Consider the following 23,112-nt stretch of genomic DNA (forward strand, 5'->3'; position numbering starts at 1 on the left):
TTAGCCCTTCGCTGGTTTCAAGAATTATTCTTCTAGAGGATATTTAAAGTATGCCTAATATGAAAAATAAAACTTTTTTTAAAGTAATTTTATTTAGTCCTATGAAATATTAATTGTCAGTATAATACCGCAAACATGTAATAATTAAACAATATTTTTTTACGGAAAATGAAAGCAATAAATAAGAATGGATGTCCATGGGCTACATCGCTCACCTGAGCAACTTTGCTTTTTCAACTCCCTTCGTGGTTTATCAAGGTTGCCCGAATTACTCTGTTTTCGTCGCTGTGCGTCGTTTGTCGTCCTTTAACATTTGCACATTTTCTATTTCTTCTCTGAAACCGCTAAACCAATTTTGGCATATTAATTAAAACATCTATGGGTGAAGGGAAACAAAATTTAACTTCATTGTAAATACATGTATACCTCTTCTGGGGCTTGAGGGGAGGGGCAAAAACCGTCCGACTAAAAATTCATGCAATCTTTAAAAATCTTTTTTACGCCTGGACGTCATGAGTCAAACTGTTGGTGAAATTCACGACCCAAGGGTCAGGGGTTCTGGTGCTAGGGTGGGTTTTGACGAGCAGGTATAGAGAGGTTTAATAGAACTTTGCAAAATATACTCTCAGCTTTTGTCAACGAGAATCATGATGCTTGGGACGACCATTTGTCTAATGTTATGATGGGGTATCGTGCAACACTGCACAAAAGTACACATTGTAGCCCAAATCTATTAATGTTGGGTCGAGAATTGTCCCTTCCTGTTGACATTATGATGGGTTTGCCTTCTAATACTCCAGATGACAAATGTCCTGTTATGTACATAGAATAGCTAAGGATACTATGAGAAATGCTTTCAATTTTTCACATACCCATCTTCAGTCTGCTCTCCAGAGTCAAAAACTAGATCATGATATTAATGCTAAAACCAGACAATTCACTCCTGGAAATTTGGTTTGGAAATATTATCCTCCTATAGCTAGTGCAGGACAAGAGCTTGGTATAGAATGGACGGGATCTTATCTCATTTTGGAAAAAATTTCAGGCATAACATACAAAATTCAGAAAAATGAAACATCCCCATCATTAAAAGTGCATGTTGACCATCCCAAACCGTATATACACTGCATGAAAAGTTGCGTTTAATAAAATTAAACTTAAATTTACATTTTACATGAACTTTCAAGTTTAATTCGAATTTAATATTAAATTATACATCTAAGTTTAATGGTAATTAAATCTCAACTTTAAAAATGATTAAACGCCATTAAACCCGGAGTTTCAAGTATAATTAGGGTTTAAGGAAAACTATATTTTATGACAAATGATCAGCAATTTTGTCGAAGAAATACGTTAAACATGCTACTGTCCCCCTTTTTTCAGATATTATATTTTGCGGTCGAGATTGTTCATTCATTGCTACCCCCGTCTGTTTGCAAAAGTAAATCATGGTGATGCAAATAGTTGGAATTTATACCCTTTTTTAATTGATGCCCCCCTTTTAAAATGGGTTATATTTTCCCTTTGATCATGGATGTCTTCACTACAGACATTAAAATAAATTAAATCATTATTCCTTTCTCTATGTAAAAATTATAATAATTTCTTACTTCAACTTGGACAATAACTCTCTAATCATTTAAAATGATATTGTAAACTGTAAAGCACAACTTGTTTTTTATTTATTTTAATTTCGCACAATTTTAAATTCATATCTATTATCTTAATTGATAATGCACTGACTTTATCTACTCATTTATCTTCCATGCCTCTCCTTGGGCCCTTAATTGGAAAAGAATACTCTCTATATTGCATGTTGCATTTCATTGGTCACTGGTTTCAATCAACCATGCAATCCACATTTTCTTTCATCTATTAAGAATTCATTTAGTAGCCTTGCCTTTTCCATTCTGTGTTTCTTCCTTTTTTCTTGCCTCTTCCTCCTCTTATTTTCTAGCGAGTGTTTTCCCATTTCATCTATAATAAAATTAATGATAATATCAACAACAGATATTTGAAGATATTCTTTTGTTAAATCTATATGTACCAAATTTCAATTCAGTGTGTGCAACCACGTGAAAAACAATGTTAAACATACCTTTGGTTGACAATAAAAAAATCTTGTAAAATGTGTTGTCCAAAATAATTTTAAAATTAATAGCATGAACCATTTGAAATAAACTTCCTTACTCGGTGCATATATTTCTATCAATGCTCCTGTCTTCTTCTATATTGCCAACTAACCAATCTCAGTATGGTAACCCAATGACCTGAAAAATGAAACAAGAGATGTTTGTAAAACACTTGTGCCCCCCTCCCCCATAAATTCGAATTTTTTAAAGTCATAACTCTGTCAAAAATGGTGCCATAATACCAAAAACACAACTTGCCTTGATATTCATGTGATATATCTGTATACCAAATTTCAATTCAGTGTGTGCAACGGTTGCAAAGAAAATGAACAGAAACTGCAAACACTTGAAATTTTTCTAAGTCCAAGAGGCATAATTCTGTCAAAAATGGTGCGATCATATCCAAAACAGAACTTGACTTATATCTATTTGATATATCTGTATACCAAATTTCATTTCAGTATGTGCAATGCTTGCAAAGAAAATGAAAGGAAACTAAGTGGACCGACAGACGGACCGACAGACAGACAGCAGCAAAACAATACGCCCTCCCTTCTTCGAAGAGGGGCATAATTAATGTGATAGTCTAATACGGTTCTTTTTTAAATTTTACTCTAGACAGTTATTATATGTTTTAAAATTCTTACAAAATAATTCATTAGTTAAATCACGCATCTGATATGTACTAATATGAATGCATACTTATGACAAAAACTATCTTGTATCCGATTTAATAATTTAAACGAGCAAAATCAAAATCTACAAGAGATGTTTGTAAAACACTTATGCCCCCCTCTCCCCAAATTGGAATTTTTACAAGTCCAAAGGGCATAACTCTGTCAAAAATGGCACGATCATACACAAAACAGAACTTGACCAAAATATTTATCTGATACATTTGTAAACCAAATTTCATTTCAGTATGTGCAACCTCTGCAAAGAAAATGAAAGGAAACTGCAAATAATTTGAAATTTTTTCAAAGTCCAAGGGGCATAACTCTGTCAAAAATGGTGCAATCGTACCCAAAACAGAACTTGACCTACATATCTATGATAAATCTGTATGCTTAATTTCATATCAGTATGCGCAACGGTTGCAAAGAAAATGAACAGAAACTACAAATAACAGGAATTTTTCTAAGTCTAAGGAACATAACTCTGTAAAAAATGGTGCGATCATACCCAAAACAGAAGTTGATCTAGATTTTCATGTGATATATCTGTATATCAAATTTCATTTCAGTATTTGCAATGGTTGCAAAGAAATTGACTGGAAACTAAGTGGATCGACAGACCAACATACCAACAGACAGCAGCAAAGCAATATGCCCTCCCTCCTTCAAAGGAGGGCATAATTAGTTTTCATTATATTATACAATAATAATTTAGTTTTAATCATACACTAAAACATCAATTTGTTTTAATTACACTACACCAATTGAAAGATCTTTATCTGAACTATAGCCATCAAGAACTCTTAATTAACACAAGCAACTATGAGGCCATTTCTTTTTACCCAACTCCCAAGAGATACATTAAGATGATCATATCTAGAGATGCTCTTGTTTTAGACTACCAATTAGCTCCTGACAATAAACTAATTAATTTCTCTGATTTGACCTGCAAATTTCTGCTATCAAAATTCTTCTTGACCAGTGCTTGATAATTATGCCCATGGGACAAACTGAATTCCTCTCAAAACGTTAACATTTGTTACAGATTGCTGTAAAGTATATGATTATGAAAAAATAAGTTTTTACTTAATTTAACATTTTTTGAATAAGGATACAACTATATTTTTACATTTTTTAGGATTATGAAATTTTAAATTTAAAAGACTTATGGACCAACAGACAACAGCAAAGCAATATATGCCCTCCCTTCTTTGAAGGGGGGCATAAAAAGGCTGGTAAATACATGTAAATGTTTTGACAAGCAATAAATTACAATTAAGAGAATTAGAGAAGAGAGATCTTTCCTTCTTTTATCGAATTCTCAGGAGATAAAGATAACACATGATCAGAGATGCCCAACTTCCCACACTAAGCTCATAATTATCTTTAACTGGATACATGTCCACTCATATCTCCTTAAGGACAAATGTTTAGATTATAATTGGATTTTTTCTAGGTCCAAATGGCATAACTCTGTAAAAAATGACACGATCGTACCCAAAACAGAACTTGGCCTAGGTATACATCTGATAAATCTGTATACCAAATTTCATTTCAGTATGTGCAACGGTTGTGAAGAAAATGAACGGAAACTAAGTGGACCGACAGACCGACGGACAGCAGGAAAGCAATATGCCCTCCCTTCTTCGAAGGGGGGCATAATAAATTGTCAAACTTAATTTTTACTAACAGCTAAATCATTTTCAGGAAATGGATAAACTTCAATGGATTAATTTTTCATGAAGTTAACAAATTATGGTTATTTACTATGTAACATGTTTATTTCTCTTGAAATAGTGAATCCTATATATCATTTTAATTTTGCTCTGTCTTTTTTTCATTGTTTTTTTTTATTTCAAAACGTGTCAGTGAATGCCATACACTTATTCCTTAGTTCTTGAGGAAATTTGTGTTGGCAACTTGGCACCGATAATTGCATATTGATATAAACATGATATAACATGGATTTAAACATATTAATTCTTTACCTTAATAACTTTTACTCTTATCCTCAAAACCTACCAAAACAACTCTTTCAAGCTCATATCAGAATCATGTCGCTCTATGTTGAAATCGTTAAATAACTTATCATTTCCAACCTGGGATGCTTTTGTTTATACAAGTTTGTTTTAGCGTATTCCGATCCCGATAAAATTTTGTTTGGGGAGAAAAGCAGGAATTTTTTTGGTGGGAAAGGGGGCCTTAGCACCTGTGAATGAGGACGGAGTTTGGTTATACCTTGGGTAGTGTGAAATCCTTGTCTATTTTTAATCATGCAGTACTCGAATATGACATGGATACTCCCCTCTTTGTACAGATAATTAAAAAAGATGATATCATACCGTAAAATGAGATTTCCTTGTATGTTAGGTGTAGTGTTGGCCAACATTGGTAAACTATTTATAGTACACATGCATGTGCATGGAACTAGAAGACATAAAATATGTATTTCTGATGGGACTGGAATAATTCATGAAACTACTACTGTCACTCAGCTGTTACTGATCTGCTGAAAAGGATATAAGAAACTGGCCTGTACTCTAAGACAATTCCTTTTGTTTGTAATTCTAGATTGTAAAAGATGGCGGCATCGCGCCCAATATTGAGGCCGACACAGGTCAACTAAAACTTTGTAAATTGTACTTTTTATACCGACTGTAATATAGGGTACTGTCAAATGACATCACAATGACATCATGTAATTTTGAGTAGTATATCTTTTAAACACATACCTGTAACTTATCTTCTTAAACCTCAGAACTCTAAATATTCACCAATTTCTTTTCACACATGTTTACACCGGCTAGGAGTAAAGTTAGTGCCGCGGAAACTGCTGCTGCTGATTGGATGAAAATGATGGAATTCATCCTTGTACATTTTCTTAATTTATATTAAAGTAAATCAAGGGGAACGACAGGATACAATTCAATAATTCAAACGAGGTTAATTATTTTGATATTTTTTGTTTAAGCAATATATGTTTAAACAGTTAAATAGACTTGAAGAAATTCCTTGGTTGTGAAGATGCGAAAATAACAATTAACATTAAAATTGGCGGAAAGTTCGATTTCAATTATTCCGCGCTGCCGCACCCTTAGAACAGTGATTAAATTTCACTATGTCCTCTGATGAAAATTCCCCTTACGTGGACATGGTGGACTCAGAAGAAAGTTATCGCCCAGATGGGAATGAACATAGTAGTGATGACTCTGATGTGCCTAGCACCTTGACGGGACGTAGGCCAAGAATTTCCCAGAAAAACGCTAGGCCTAACTCCAAGAAGAGATCATCTTCACCACCCTCGACCATATTCACTTCTACGCCAAAAAACTCTGTCAGTCGTAGACTAAGTAGATCAGTAAGTACTTATATGCACATGCATTCTTGCCTTGAACATGTTAAAATTGATACATTTATAGCTGTAGCCTACATGTACAGTGAAATTGATACATGATTCATTAATTGATACCCATTATCTATATATTACACATTAAAATTAAATTAATGAGAAAGGAAGGAGAGGTCGGGTGGGCTCTACCAGGGACCTATACTCTTACTGTATACACAAATATGTAGGTCCCTGGCTATATACCCCCCCCCCCTTCTCTGCTTAAACATATAGGTCATATAATGATAAATAATTTATTTCCTCCAGCTTCCTAGAATGCCATCCTTTGAATCTCTACCTCAGGCTGGTCCAAGTTCAAGTCCCAATTTCTCCCAAGGAGAAGAGGTATGTGGAAATCAACATGTGCATGTGCCTTTTTTGAAGAATTTTGGTTATTGTTAAACATTTTGATACGGATTAAAGTTTATTTAACAGATATATATAAAGGGCTTCATTAAGTCAGTAGAGTAGTTAGTAAGATGCAACTGATAGTGACTGAATGCTGTTATGAACTTAATATCAGTCTAATGACTTGTATAAATTATATATTTCTTCATGCATCATACTGTCATATTTGTATTCAGAAATAAATATACACTTAGCCTACATTGAGCACCCTTCATTTCTTTCATTTTATTTTATTTAGGCTATTCTGTGTTATCTAAAAACAATAGAAAAAAAGATTGATACACTTCAAGATGAAGTGAAATCTCTGAGGGAAGAGGGAATGAAAGAGAAGGGGAAAAGGAAAGAAGAACAGCATTTTGATGTTCCTCCAAAAATTAGAGTACGTTTAAGACATGTTTATAAGTTTCAATCAACATTTTTTAAAAATTTGAATGCTGCTGATAATTTTTGAAAGATACAATTACAAAAGATTATATCTGAAATACAAGGATCTTTTGCAATTGGGTTTTTAATACTTCAGTATTAAAAAAATTAATAATACAACACAACGCTGATCAGTGATCATATGTGTTTTGAATATACATGTAATTCACAGTAACTGACCCCATATCTCTATGTTTGTGATAAAACAGCAGTTTGGGAAAGTAAATTTATTCATTTTTAATATGCACCATTTTTTATTTTTAAAGTACAGAGAACTGAAGTTTCAACTGAGGAATCAAACCCCAGACCCTGAATTATGTTACTTTTCTTTAATGTAGACAGCTGTACATGATGCATATAGGCAGCTTGTTGAAGAGGATGGCTATGCTGCTTGGCAAACCAAGATTGGAGACCTTCCCTTACAAAAAAATACTATAGTTAACTATAGTTAACTGTAGTTAACTATAGTGATAACTTTGACACTTTGAAAAACTTTGATTTACTATAGTGATAACTTTGACACTTTGAAAAACTTTGACGAAAACTTTGACACTTTGAAAAACTTTGACACTTTGAAAAACTTTGACGAAAACTTTGATACTTTGAAAAACTTTGGCGAAAACTTTGACACTTTGAAAAACTTTGGCGAAAACTTTGACACTTTGAAAAACTTTGACGAAAACTTTGACACTTTGAAAAACTTTGGCGAAAACTTTGAAACTTTGAAAAACTTTGACGAAAACTTTGACGCTTTGAAAAACTTTGGCGAAAACTTTGACACTTTGAAAAACTTTATCGAAAACTTTGATACTTTGAAAAACTTTATTGAAAACTTGGATGCTTAAAAACTTTGAAAAATTTTATTGAAAACTTTGACACTTTAAAAAACTTATCGAAAACTTTGATTCTTTGAGAAACTTTATCGAAAACTTTGACACTTTGAAAAACATTATCGAAGTCTTTGATACTTTTTAAAACTTATTCGAAAACTTGGATACTTTGAAAAACTTTATCGAAAAAATTAAACACTTTGAAAAACTTTGTTGAAAACTTGGATACTTAAACACTTCGAAAAACTTTATAAATAACTTTGACACTTTAAAAACTTCATCGAGAACTTTGAAAATTTAAAAAACTTTATCATAAACTTTGAAAATTTAAAAAACTTTATCAAAAACTTGGATACTTTGAAAAACTTTGGCGACAACTTTGACACTTTGAAAAATTTTGGTGAAAACTTTGACACTTTGAAAAACTTTGGCGAAAACTTTGACACTTGGAAAAACTTTGGCGAAAACTTTGACACTTTGAAAAACTTTGGCGAAAACTTTGACACTTTGAAAAACTTTGGCGAAAACTTTGACACTTTGAAGAACTTTGGCGAAAACTTTGACACTTTGAAAAACTTTGGCGAAAACTTTGACACTTTGAAAAACTTTGGCGAAAACTTTGACACTTTGAAAAACTTTGGCGAAAACTTTGACACTTTGAAAAACTTTGGCGAAAACTTTGACACTTTGAAAAACTTTGACACTTTGAAAAACTTTGACGAAAACTTTGACACTTTGATTTACTATAGTTAACTATAGTAAACTATAGTTAACTATAGTTAACTATAGTATTTTTTTGTTAGGGTTAAGCTGAAGTATTTGATTTTGCTTTGATTGATTTTAATAGCAATTACATGTACTTACCAACTTACCAAAGTAATTTTTTTTTATATTTCGACTTGAGTGTTTAAAACTGGTACTGGAATGCTGCATTTAATAAAATCTTATGAAAAAAATATCTAAAAAACTTAAATATATGCCTTTGAGACAATATAAAATTTATAGTTTCACATTTTTAGAGTATCATCCGAAGTGAACAAGGCCACCACACAGGCTGTGAAACAGTTCGTAAAAGGGCTATATCAAGATGTGCAGGAGGGAATCTTACAGGGTAAGTTTCCGTAGACTTGGTGAATGCTTATGGCGCATCTGGCACTAGTTAAGTAAAGTATAGGCCTTTTAGCTGCCATTTAAGTTTGATGTAAAGAATGGTAAGTCAACCAGAACTTCAGAAGTTGTGTACAACTGGACTAGTGTGAGATAGCAGTGAACTACATTTTTGTCTCGCCTGCGACGAATGTCGCGAAGCGAGACATAGCGACCATAGATTCCGTCGTCGTCGTCGTCGTCGTCGGCGTCCAACTTTTGGTTAACCCAAATGTCAAAGTTTTATAAACTGCAATAACTTTCTCAAATTTTATTCAGTCTTCTTGAAATTTGGACACAATATTCAGTATGGATAAAAATTTATATCCCAAGTATGATTTTGAAAAAAAAAATTCAAATTTTTCCGTATTTTTTCCTTAAGTTGGACTTAGTTTTTTCATGATAATTTATGGTGAAGACCTATATTCCAGCAACTATAAGTTATAGGGATATGATAATTAGTCAGTGGATACATCATGGGTAACCACAAACGTCAGTACCAGAATTAGGTCATCTTGACCTACATTTTTCTGCATGAGTGACTTTGGTTAAATTTTTGGTGGAGGTCCATATCTCAGCATCTATAACTTATAATGGCATGATGATTTGTCATTGTACAGGTTATAAGTAACCAACAACATCAGTACCAGAATTAGGTCATTTTGACCTACATTTTTCTGCATGAATGACTTTGGTTAAATTGATAATGGAGGTTCATATTTCAGCAACTATAACTTATAGTGGCATGATAGTTAGTCAGTGGATACATCATGGGTAACCACAAACGCCTGTACCAGAATTAGGTCATCTTGACCTACATTTTTCCGCATGAGTGACTTTGCATAAATTTATGGTGGAGGTCCATATCTCAGCAACTATAACTTATAGTGGCATGATAATTTGTCAGTGGATACATCATGGGTAACCACAAACGCCTGTACCAGAATTAGGTCATCTTGACCTACATTTTTCCGCATGAGTGACTTTGCATAAATTTATGGTGGAGGTCCATATCTCAGCAACTATAACTTATAGTGGCATGATAATTTGTCAGTCTACACATCATGGGTAACCAACAATATCAGTACCATTTCTTACTAACCACAGCGACAGCAGGCGAGACACAGGGTTGCGGGCAACCCTTACGTACTTTTTAATTTGTAAAGGTCACCTCTTTCAACCATAACTTTCTATTTTTCTCCATTGAGAACCTGTCTCATCATTTAAAAAGTAAATTAATAGTCATTGCATTTAATTGCAAAGATGCAATATTTATGTAGAAGCACAACAAAACAATGGCTGCACACATGAAAAAAAAATATATATGCCATTTTATTTTTTATTTTCTTCATAACGTACAACTGCCAGGAAAAGTTATGACTCTGGAATACAGTACATTTTACAACTATGAAATTGTTGCTATTAAAAGTTGAGAGAAGTCATGACAAGGGCTAAAATTTCAATGTTTTCTTTGACAAATCTATTAAAAGAATAAACTTTAAATTGAGATTTCTTGTAGCTTTATGTTTTGTTTTGTGTTTTTTTTAACCATAGTTGAATATTAAAACTGAAAATTATTTGAAAAGTGTAAATAATGCCCTACTTTTTTAACCAATATGTCTTTCTTTTCAAGGATGATTAATCAAAATCAAATAAATGTAAACACACAAGCCTTGAATGGCAACCTAATTGTATTCACAGTACAAATGTAGTAACTTCTCTGAACTACCTAGATATGACGTCATAATAGAATATGACGTCAAGTCACTGCATACTTGAGCTGACATGACGGGGAAAGTGTCATAATTATTACACGACATGTAGATTTATCATGGGGATTTGTGTTTAATTCAAGAGTAAGGTTTGTTTTTTAAGCTTGTGTGTTATGTTATAATGTTTAACATTTGATATTTAAATATCTCTATTCCTTTTGCATGTCCGATATGCATATATTCAAGCAATAGCCAAATATTATGTTTGAAACGCTCCCCTTTCACTTCCGTAGACAGTGTTAGAATTTATAAAACTTGTTTATATGGGACTGGCACAAGTGAAAGACAAGGATAAATTGAAGATATTCTGCGTGAATCTAAAAGAGAAGTATGTCTTCTAACTGAATTTTGCTTGGGGATCGTATGTAGTTTATCCATATTTGTATTAATCGCGATAAAGAGTGGAAAATACCCCTTCTTACGTTGGTTGTTTTAATTTATCGTAAAATATTTTCTTAAGAAAAGAAAATTAAACCTGCCCCCAGCACTTTTTAAGTACCATGGATCAGGATGAATTGATCAATGTAAAAAGCTTTGCGCAATAATTGTGTTATGCACTTGTGCCGATGCAATTTTTGTGCAACATTTAAGAATATCAAAAATGTCCGTCACGTGATCAACACAGTCATCTGACATCACAGAGATGCTTTAATATAATACCTCATTAAACTGTTATCTCAAGTTGACTGCAATTTCAAACAAGGATAACATATTGAAATTTAAATCTACCTTCAAATAAAATGTGTATTCTTAAGACATTTTAAGCCTTCGGACAGCCTTATCATAACTGCGAATCTATTTGCATATATGTAATGATTTTATTGTCCTCACTAATACTTTCAGGTAAATGTACAAATTTATCTTATTCTTACACCTGCAGTTGCTCGATATTTTGAGTCTATGGCTCAAAAAATACATAAAGAAAAAACTGGAAAAGTGGAGCAACATAAGAACAAAATGCTCCACTACAGCAGGAAAAAGAGGGTACATATCTTGTATTAACAGAATATTCCATATGAATTTTCAACAAATTAAAAATATGTATACAAAACAAAAATTGCTATATGATGTTTATGTAATATTGATTTATGTATGCTTATAGAAATTGCATTGGAGAAGGAGTATGGTGGAGAAGAAGTCGGGTTGGGATGAGGCAAAAACAGCGAGTCTCGAGTGCTCTTGAATTGAGCTACATGTCATCAGAGGAGGAGCACAACTCTGATGACGACAGCTTTTTGAGAACAAAGCCCCTCCCTTGGAGGTCCTATGAATTCATCAGAATCCTTGATGAATTGGACAGTAAATACGAACGAACCATGTCGAAGCGTTCACGGCGGCAGATGATGAAAAGTGTTAAAGGAAATGTTCCATCTGTAAGGCAAAAACCAACTCCTGTTCCAAAGGAACATGAGTGGGTGTTTGCTCATTGATTGTGTGGTCATGATGTAATTGGGGGGGGGGATCGGCTTTATGTATCTTAAAATTTTCTTTATCAGTTTTCTTGTCAATTTTATTGCATTTGTTTGCTTTATTTCACTTGTATTTTTAAATAATTTTTTCACACTGTTTATATTTATCTTAAAAATTAGTTGCATAATTCATACTGCTTTTAAGTTGTATAATAATGATTGCCTTAACAAAGGAACATCTGTTTTAACCCTTTTTAGTGTGTATCTTATGTGTATTACTTTATTAAAATTACTGTTGATTTTATGCTATCACATGAGGTGATCTGACTTTCCGGATCACCACACTGGTTTTCTGAATCCATATCACCACTCTCTGAAACCGATGACATAGTAAGCAGAAACATGATGTCAAAAATCCCTTGTTGTTTTGCTTTGTTTTATGGATAAGATTCGCGTCTCGTTAGATTTGATAAAACTGCGCCCTTCGACTCAACGTGATAAACGACGCTTCAGATCAAGTTACTGTTTTAATGATATTGATGTATCTGCAGATTTTTTATTCAAGACTGCAATTTTGACATATGCTCTTTCAACATATGTTTCTTTCATTTAAGAATTAATAATTTATTTTGTTAAATAATGAAAACCTGTTTAATTTTCTTCCCTATTCACTGGATGGAGAAGTTAATGATGTTTTAAATACACTTAACCATTCAGAAAAAGCATTTATCTGCTGTATATTATATGTTATATCATTTTTATGATGTCATTAACTATATTCAGAAGTAGCATTTATCTGCTGTATATGAAATGTTATATCATGTACAGTGTATATCATGTTCATTGATTTTTGTTTGCAACTTAAGTTTAATCAATTCTATAAATGTTTTTTTTAAAAAAAGAACATTTTATTTTTTAAGGATCGTCTTAACACTAATGAAAATGTTTGTTGGCCATTGAGAAAATTAAATCTTGTGAACTGTAGGAAAAGAATTTAGATTTGTTTTGAAAACAGATGCAGACAAAAGCTAAATGTAGAGTATTTAATACATGAAAAATGTTTAAAGACAGAAATTTTATCATGAATCAAAATCAGTTTTGCTTACAGGAATATGAAAATGCAAATTAAGTGATCAATAATTTTATTTTGATCTAATGAATGTACAAGTTTGAATTGTTATGAAATTGAGTAATTAGCTAGAGGGCAAATCACTAATGCTGCATAATCAAAATGCCTTAGTGTTATATATTGTCTTGAAGGTCATCAGTTTATGGAAACAACTTGCACAACTAAAATGACACTAATCGGGGTAAAAGTAACCAATTAAATGTGTTTGTAATGCTAGTTGGTAGTTTAAATGTTGAACATTGTAAGAAATTGTTGATTAAGCAATACAGACCTGCAATGTGATTTTACTTGTCAAATTATTACATGATTTTGCCTTGAAACTTTTTATTTGTTCTTTATATTAATAAATGATGTTAGGTTAGTCTCTATGCACTCTTAATATCATAAGTGTCTTGTTTGCCATTCATTTGCTCAAAGGAATGTACACTTGATGAATATGGTGTCCCATATTTAAAATGGGTTTAAAATGAGTACTTCATAATGGAATGGACTTAAAAGTGAAATAATGCTGCATTTAGCACCATGTAACATTGAATAAAAAGTGAGCATTATACATGAAACTTCTAACAAAATCATTTAATGAATATTAAAATAATTGTCATGAAAACATGAAATAAAATAAGTGTACTTTGTGTGAAATTCCACATAAAATCTTAAACTTGGTGTATAAAGAAATAATACATGCCATGAAAAAGTGAAATAAAATAATAAATTTATACATGAAACTCCACATCAAATATTAAGTTTGATGTATAAAACTATTATATGTCATGAAAAAGTGAAATAAAATAGTTAATTATATGTGATATTCCACATAAAATCCTAAACTTGGTGTATAAAAATATTAAATGTCATGAAAAAGTGAAATAAAATAATAGATTTATACATGAAACTCCACATAAAATATTAAGCTTGGTGAATAAAAAGATTTTTATGTGATCTTTATTTAAAATTTTATTGAAGTTTAATTCCAATTAAATTTAGGAGTTTACAAAATATTATACTCCTAGGTAAATTCTAATTAAATCTCTAGTATAAATCCATATTAAATTCGTATTATATGTCTAAATCTGATGTTTAATTGGGTTATAAATGGAACTTGATTTTGAATTAAACGCAACTTTTCGTGCAGTGATAGACGCAGGAATTCCCTTGAAAATTGGTTACTATCAGATACACAAATTAGCTCAGAATAAGAGACTGAATTGTCTTTAGATGATAGGGATATCTCATTGTAAACCCAACATCTGATTTCTCTCCCCGTAGAACTCGTTGTGGAAGACCCATTAAGCCTAGACATGTAATAGTCCCTCATACAGCGTTGTACATATCAGTAGTTTTAGAGAATTTTAGTTCAAGAGAACGTAAACTTTGAGTTATTGTTTGCATTTGTAGGAATATTTTATGATTACTTTAACTATTACTTACTGTAACAGAGATTTACATATTATTTTATTGATATTAAAAAATAACCCCTTTATAATTATTGATATATATTTCAGTATCATAGAAGTCGATGATTTACATGTCAAGGAGGAAGAGTTGGACCAATTCCACCAAAATTATTGTAGGACACACTGGCCTTCCCAGGGCATGGTCTGTGAAGTAAACGACTGCGAACAATACGTATATCCCACTCTTCGTAAATTTATGCGCCACTGTCAAAAAATTCATGAAGAATGGAGTGTGAGTTGTGTCTTCGGAGATTCGAGAAATTATACTTTCTCACGCAGCATATACAAGGAGACCATAATCTACATCTGGCCGCAAGCAAAGAGATGGCAGCTAAGGCCACTCGTGTTAATGTTAGAAATCCAAAGTACCCAAGTCCTAAAGACATACTACCACCAATATTCTGGAGGAATTTTGATAACAAAGAAAACAACGACAAAGTAGATCAACAACAAAGTATCGCTGATAGGAAATTAGCCGAAAAAAGGAAGACAGAGCAACAAGTAGCCGAAAACAAATTGAACTGGAGGAACATATTATCTGAGGAGGAGTGCAACACCAATTCCAGGGATGAGGTTGTAGAATTTGATGCGAGTGGCAATGCCCAACTGAGGTTGAAAAGAAATTACTATCGACAGAGAGAAAAACTTTTGATTACCTATAACTTCACAGCTGAAAACTTTGAAATTTAATTCTAGTAAAAACTATGTAAACCCTCTTTACAGGTGGAGCAAGTCATGTTTTTTTTTGTATATAACAAATTATATTTTTGAACATGTTTATTTTGCTAATTGTATATTTATAAGTATATACTTTAATATTGTTGATATTATTTATTAATTCTTAAAATTTTTTTGGAATCATATTTATTTAATTTTTTTTTCAAATATAATATATATACTCGATTCTCATTACATCGCGGGTTTCATCGTATCGCGGTATATTTCAAAAAATCAGATACATAGCTCATATGCTTTTTGTTGAAAAAAATATCAGTCTGTCATGTGAATGTAAATTTTTGTGATGATTAAAAAGTATGGAAAATGCGTCGGAGAAAAAAATATTCAAATAAAACGTAATTTTACAGAAATCCATCTCCGTTTTTATTATTTTTAGCTCACTGAGTTTATAATCTAGTAAAATCCATAAAAAGTTCATGTTTTGAAAGTCTTTAGTTTTTATAATTGTTTATTTTCTTATGTAGAATTAAATGATAAAATAAAAAATAAGAATTGAAGTCCATGTCAACCTCAAGTTTCCATGTTTTCCCATACCGCGATACTATGAGACTCTCCAATTTAGGAGGTAAATAAGACTTCCTGATTTAAAAATAGACTACAAATTAAACGATGCAAGCTTTGGAAATAATTTGATACTAAAAAGTTAGGCCATAGTTTGCTTTATTAATATCATTTGATGACAGTTAAATTTAAACAAGAGGCCCAGGGGCCACAGCGCTCACCTGAGCACATCAGCTTGGAAAAAACACATATCAGATCAGAACTGAAAGTTTACTGGGGGGGGGGGGGGGGCTTGAATCATAACCACCAAGGGGATCATAATTTGAACGAACTAGAATCTACATTACCTGAGGATGATTTCATATGAATATTACTAATCCTGGCTTTGAAGTACTTGAAAAGAAGATTTAAAAAGGTTTCCCTATATATTTCTATGTAAAACTGTGGTCGGCGATTTTTGCCACACCCTTACCCCGGGGTCATGACTTGAACAAACTTGAATCTACACTACCTGAGGATAATTTCACATGAGTTTCATCTTTCCTGTTTCAATGGTTCTTGAGAAGAAGATTTAAGGATTTTTCCTATATATTCCTATGTAAGACTTTGATCGGCCGTTTTGGCCCAGCCCTACCCCCGGGGGTCATAACATGAACAAACTTAAATCTACACTACCTGAGGATGATTCCACATGAGTTTCATCTTTCCTGGCCAAGTGGTTCTTGAGAAGATTTTAAAAGATTTTTCCTATATATTCCTATGTAAAACTTTGATCGGCCATTTTGGCCCCGCCTTACCTCCGGGGGTCATGACTTGAACAAACTTAAAACTACACTACCTGAGGATGATTCCACATGAGTTTCATCTTTCCTGGCCCAGTGGTTCTTGAGAAGAAGATTTTTTAAAAATGCCAATAATTTTTCTAAGCTAACAAGAGGCCCATGGGCCACATCGCTAACCTGAGAAGCTTTGACCATTCTGTTCTTTACTAGATTTCCCCCTTGTAATACATATTGTGACCCCACCCTACCCCACTGATCATTATTTAGACAATTTGAAATCACACTACCCCAGGATGCTTCCACATAAGTTTCAGCTTTTCTGGCCCAGTGGTTCTTTAAAGATTTGTCCTATATATTTCTATGGAAAACTTTGATTCCCCATTGTGGCCCCGCCCAATCCCCTGGGGTCATGATTTGAACAATTTAGAATCTCCACTACCCAAGAATGCTTTCACATAAGTTTCAGTTTTTCTGGCCCAGTGGTTATTAAGAAGAAGATGGTTGGTTATTAAGAAGAAGATTTTTTCAAAGATGCTTCCTATATATTTCTATGTAAAACTTTGATTTCCCATTGTGGCCCCGCCCAATCCCCGGGGGTCATGATTTGTACAATTTAGAATCTACACTACCCAAGGATGCTTTCAAATAAGTTTCAGCTTTTCTGGCCCAGTGGTTATTTAGAAGAATATTTTTATAGAATTGTCCTATATATATATTTCTATGAAAAACTTTGATTACCCATTGTGGCCCCGCCCAATCCCCGGGGGTCATGATTTGAATAATTTAGAATCTACACTACCCCAGGATGCTTCCACATAAGTTTCAGCTTTTCTGGCCCAGTGGTTCTTGAGAAGAAGATTTTTAAAGATTTTTCCTATATATTTCTATCTAAAACTTTGATTCCCCATTGTGGCCCCGCCCAATCCCCGGGGGTCATGATTTGAACAATTTAGAATCTACACTACCCCAGGATGCTTCCACATAAGTTTCAGCTTTTCTGGCCCAGTAGTTCTTGAGCAGAACATTTTTTAATGACCTCACCCTATTTTTGTCTTTTCTAGATTATCTCCCCTTGTGAGGGGATTTGGCCCTTCATTTTAACAATTTAAATTCCCCTTCACCCAAGCATGCTTTGTACCAAGTTAGGTCAAAATTGGCCCAGTGGTTCTTGAGAAGAAGTCGAAAATGTGAAAGGTTTACGGACGGACGACGGACACAATGTGATCAGAAAAGCTCACTTGAGCCTTCGGTAAAAATCAAATTACAGTTTTTTATGCAAAAGATTTATGTAGCGCGATATAACGAGACACCTGTATACTTATATTTATAAAGATTATAAATTATATAATTGATAGGTGTCTTGAGTCGATATTTAATAGTAAATGTAAACATTTCCTAGAAATTGGGGGGGGGGGGAGGAGTGTAGTATATTTCACTTTTGGCTTTCCATAAAATTAAAGGTATTTAGATTAATACAGCTCTATCTAGAGATATATTTGGCTATCGGTAGTCAATTGTCAGTCAAGCATAAAAAGTATCTATTGATCACTTTCACTTTTTTATTCTTCTGGCTATTTAAATCATGACAAACCTTTTATATTCTCAGTTGCGTGTCTACTCACTGACGGGAAATTATATTTCGGAACGAACCTGGGTAAAAAAGGAAAATATTTTAAAGTGTGAATTACAACTCCTACACACGTATGTAAACAACTTTAATTACGATCTGTCAAGTCCGTCCTTGATTATGACGGTTACAGTACACGGACACAGGAATGTCCAGACAAGCACAGCACATTTAACACCATATTATGTTTACGAACTTAGAAAAGCGTAAAAACTGATATTATGATTCAGACTGACTATTGGACATTGATATATTATGGACGTTCGAATTATTCGTTGTTTACTCGCGTAGATTCTTCTAGTGGCAGTTCATAGTTAAACCGTACGCCATATAACTCATCCTAAAGTCATCTGAGTTTTAGAAATGATTTTGTTTGTACGTTGTTTTTATTCCCTCAGGAAAAATTTTCACTCATATCGAGACGCCAACACTTGCCGGTGGAGAGCTGCAAACTTAGTCCTGTAATCGGCGCTTACGGACATCAAGCAGTCGTTTCCGTGCCAACACAGACAACGACATATTTGGTATTTGCCCCAATTACTTGTTTGCGCTGATGGCTTCTGACCAGAATATTGGAAGTACATGTATACGCACGATGAGAGTTATTAGTCAAGCACTGATATGAAGAGAAATTTAAGAATTTAAACGAGAGAAGTTTAAATAAAAAAACGAAATAGCAACGGTCGGTAACCTAGCCTCAAAGCTCAAAATAGATTAACCCATCATGCACCGCACAGCAGCCACATCAGTTTCGGACAAACAGGTTGTCAGTCTGGGAATTCATGGCTAGCCATAACCTACAAGAAGTTATGGGTTACCCAAACTTTCATTTTTTCAAAAGTTATGGGTATCCAACACCAAGTTTTGTTATGGTTGACCATAACCTTTTATCATTAAATAAGTTTTGGTTACCCATAACTTAATCATTTAGTTTAAGTAAATTGTAACATGGCCTCCATGTTAGAATATGATACAATTATGAGAGGTAATAATTTCAGGGTCTGTCCTATCAGACCTGTAAAGTTTGACTGGAGTGTTAAGGGTTACCATGCCTTTAGAATAAGGCCACATCCTGAGATACATATGAATGTGGAGTTAGAGGATAACAATCCATATGATCCGAATGCCATGAAAGTGTGTTTTCCAACACTTCAGCAAATTCCTCAACATCTGCATAATGCAGTTACTCAGGATAACCCTCTACAGAGGGTAAGGCATATAGCAGGTAAGAACAATTGTTTTTTTTTTTTTTTTTTTTTGTAAAAAAAATTAAAAAGGGAATTTCACTAAAACACAGTTATTTTTATAAATGTACGTGTATTTTACATATACAACATTGCTGTATAAAAATGCTGTGTAAAACATTACTGTTTTTACTTCAGGAAAACAGATACGGAGATGCCCAGCAAACCTTTGTCGGGCATTTCGCCTGATGTTAGAGAGGGGACATGTAACATCAATTGTGTGCAAATGTTCTGGAGAAGTAATCCAGTCAACAAGACCTCATCTTCACCAACAATACAGAAGAAGAAGAGGAAATGAAAGGCATGACCAACCTGGGGGTGGAGCAGAATTGAAATGTTTTTATGTTGTTTATATAAAAAGACAACATTTTGAGGCTGCAATGCATATATTAGAAGATTGTCTTCCACTGGGTGAACTTAATCAAAGACTCTATGCCTAAAAATAAAATTAAAAGCACAAGGAGAGAAGATTATATAAACATTTTAATAAAAAAAAATATTGTACATTAAAAAAATATACCATTATAGAACACAACCTGAGCTGAGGATGGAAAAAATGTGTACAAAAAACATACACCATGTACACCGGATAAGGACACAACCATGACCTGAAGTTGGAAAAATGTGAACAAAAACATACAAATTTACACCAGTATAGGACACAACCGTGACTGAGGATGGAAAAATATTTACAAAAAAAAAATTTATAAACCGGTATAGGACATAAACATACACAGGACACAACCAATATCTAAAAATAATAATAATATGTACATTCAAATGTAAAAAAGAAACTGTTAAGATATATACCTACATGTAAAACATACTTAAGGCTAATTGAGTTCAAAATACACTATAATAAAGTAAAAATGTTTTTTTTTTAAATGTACTCCTCTTCATACAATTTGAGTTAACCTGGGTTTTGAAGATCAAAAAGAAAATATTGTGCATTTCTTTAACCAATGAAATGAGGTACTCTGATAAAAAAAAAATTGACATTTTACATTTTTTGTGTTACATATACAAAAATACACGTATAAGTCTATTTAAATATTTTCATTTGAGAAAAGATACGTGATTTCCTGAAAGTAATTATTACTAAAATATATACAAGAATGGTGGCAAAATGAAAGAATTTTGATCATCATAGAAAGTAACATTATCTTAATATTTCAAAAATTGAAAATTGGATTTTTGCATAAAAGAACGAACAATATAGCTAGGCCCTATGCATTCAAAAATATAAACCAATCCATGTTTTCTTTAGTATAATTTTTCTGTTAAGTTGTTCAGCTTTAATTGATTTTGTTGAAATTTATTCTTTGTTTGATTTTTTCCCCCTTTCTTTTCCTTTTTTTGAGCTTTTTTCTTTCATGAAAAGTTTAACATTAACCTTCTTCTTTTTGGCGGATACAACCGGAATATATTCCGACATACTGTCAGCTGTTTGAATGGGCAAATTTTCAAGGGACTCTCGTTGTCTTTGTCCAGGAAGCAGGTCTCTTGCAAGCAGAGGATAGTTGGATGTTGTCGCGAACACTATGTACACTTAAGCCTTTGCCTACACTGACTACTAAGGTGTCCTTGCTTTAAATCAAAAACACAGTCCTTTTCTTCTAAGGTACACAATTCTATCATCCCTGTTTAGTTCTATAATCTTTCTACATTTGTCTATCGTGTTCGTAATACTATTGCAATAAACACATTTCTGCGTAGGGTATAACGTGGTTACTTCAAAAGATACTCCTTTTGGTTTCTGTTGTGAGCTCGAGCCTCTTACTTGCTGTAATCCATATGTTGGATCACTCATCTTCTTAGCTTCCGGCCCCGTGGGGATCCGGGTTAGAATAGGTCCTCAGTACCCCCTTGCTTGTCGTAAAAGGCGACTAAATGGGGCGGTCCTTCGGATGAGACCGTATAAATCGAGGCCCCGTGTCACAGCAGGTGTGGCATGATAAAGATCCCTCTCTGCTCAAAGGCCGTAAGTGCCAAGCATAGGCCCAAAGAATGAATCGTTTAAACGTCCACATTTGGCCCCCCGATAATTTACAAAAATAAGTTTGAAGATTTCCTACATATTTTTGTCTCAATCTTTTCATCAAACATTGTAATTTATTAATTTCATTTTCAATTTTCACTTACTTGCACTGTAATTGGGTATTTATCTGATTAATATAGCAGGGGTACGTTGTTTACATCGATTTCTCATAGACCTTAGGCCACCCCCCCCCCACACACTTTGAAAGCCCAATTTTTATATGAGCGCATAGATGTTTCAAGTTGTGGTAAATAGGGTCAATGTAAAGAGTTAAACTTGTCATTTTAGTTCATGAAAGAAATTGAAACAGTTGTGCGCTCACATGTTATTTTCCAAAAAGGTGCAAAATCACGGATACCTGTCGCTATTGTAAAGGCACCTTGTTTACAAATATCAACCCGCCTTTGACCTCATGAATAACAAAGCATTGAACACGTGACTCAAATCTATTCACTTTCATGCTTTGAGCAGATCAATGCGACATCGTGTCCAGTGTTGCGAGCTATCGATAGTCAAATCCTTTTCAAATGGATAAGTAGAATTTAATGTACCCTGGGATAAAATTTGTTTAAAACGGTATATTTAAGACTTGTTAACATTTTTAATTCATTTGTTATTTCAGTCAAATTTGTTTGATTTTTTTTCGGTATTTATCAATATATTTTGGAGGCTTGTAGTCCAAAGCTTGCACTTACTGCTTGTATCTCATTTATACAGAATTTGAAAAAAAAAATTGAGAGTATATATATTATCAATTTGCCTTTCTGCCTAAGTATACATGTACATGACATCAGCGTTATGTTCATTAACTCTTAGAAGAATTAAAAAAAATTACGATAGTTATTTGAAAAAATACCAATTTATCATATCTATAGAAAATAAACCGTTTGTTACAAATGCGTAATTCCAATTAAAGAGACATTACGGAAAAGAAATTGAAGTGTGAGGCATTAAAAAGATTTATATATCGGATGAAACACATTGCACAGAATGAAGCCCTACATGTTATTAAATAGAGGGAAACTCCGGGTTTCATCTGACGACACTACAAATGTTATAACTTTTTACGTCGGCACAAAATCTAAAAACAATGAAAGATTTACATATAAATATCAGTATGTAACAAAAAGTCGAAAGAAAAGGGGCGAATTTAAAAAAAAATGGTTTATTGTTTATCTCACTAGAGGACGAGATTTTTTTAAACAATGCAATCTGGACTGTGCAAAGTACACTTGTCTAACACTGATGTTTCTTTTTAATATCCAGCAACGATGATTTTGACGTTAAACTAACGTTTAATTTTCACTTTCTTGCAAATTTATTTTTCATACACTGGGTGAAGTTTTATATCACAATTCAACCGTATTTGTTGTAGCACACCAATTTCGCAAAATTATATATGTACATGATATGAAAT

At 33.1% G+C, this 23,112-nt stretch overlaps 1 pseudogene; it reads left to right on the forward strand.

Moving 5' to 3' along the window:
• Positions 1 to 5,908: 5,908 nt before the first annotated feature.
• On the forward strand, positions 5,909 to 12,297 carry LOC134281059 (uncharacterized; annotated as a pseudogene).
• The last annotated feature ends 10,815 nt before the right edge of the window (positions 12,298 to 23,112 follow it).

Source organism: Saccostrea cucullata, unplaced genomic scaffold, assembly GCF_032062105.1.
Source record: "Saccostrea cucullata isolate Sc308-1 unplaced genomic scaffold, CSIRO_AGI_Scuc_v1 ctg4789, whole genome shotgun sequence".
Classification (NCBI taxonomy): domain Eukaryota; kingdom Metazoa; phylum Mollusca; class Bivalvia; order Ostreida; family Ostreidae; genus Saccostrea; species Saccostrea cuccullata.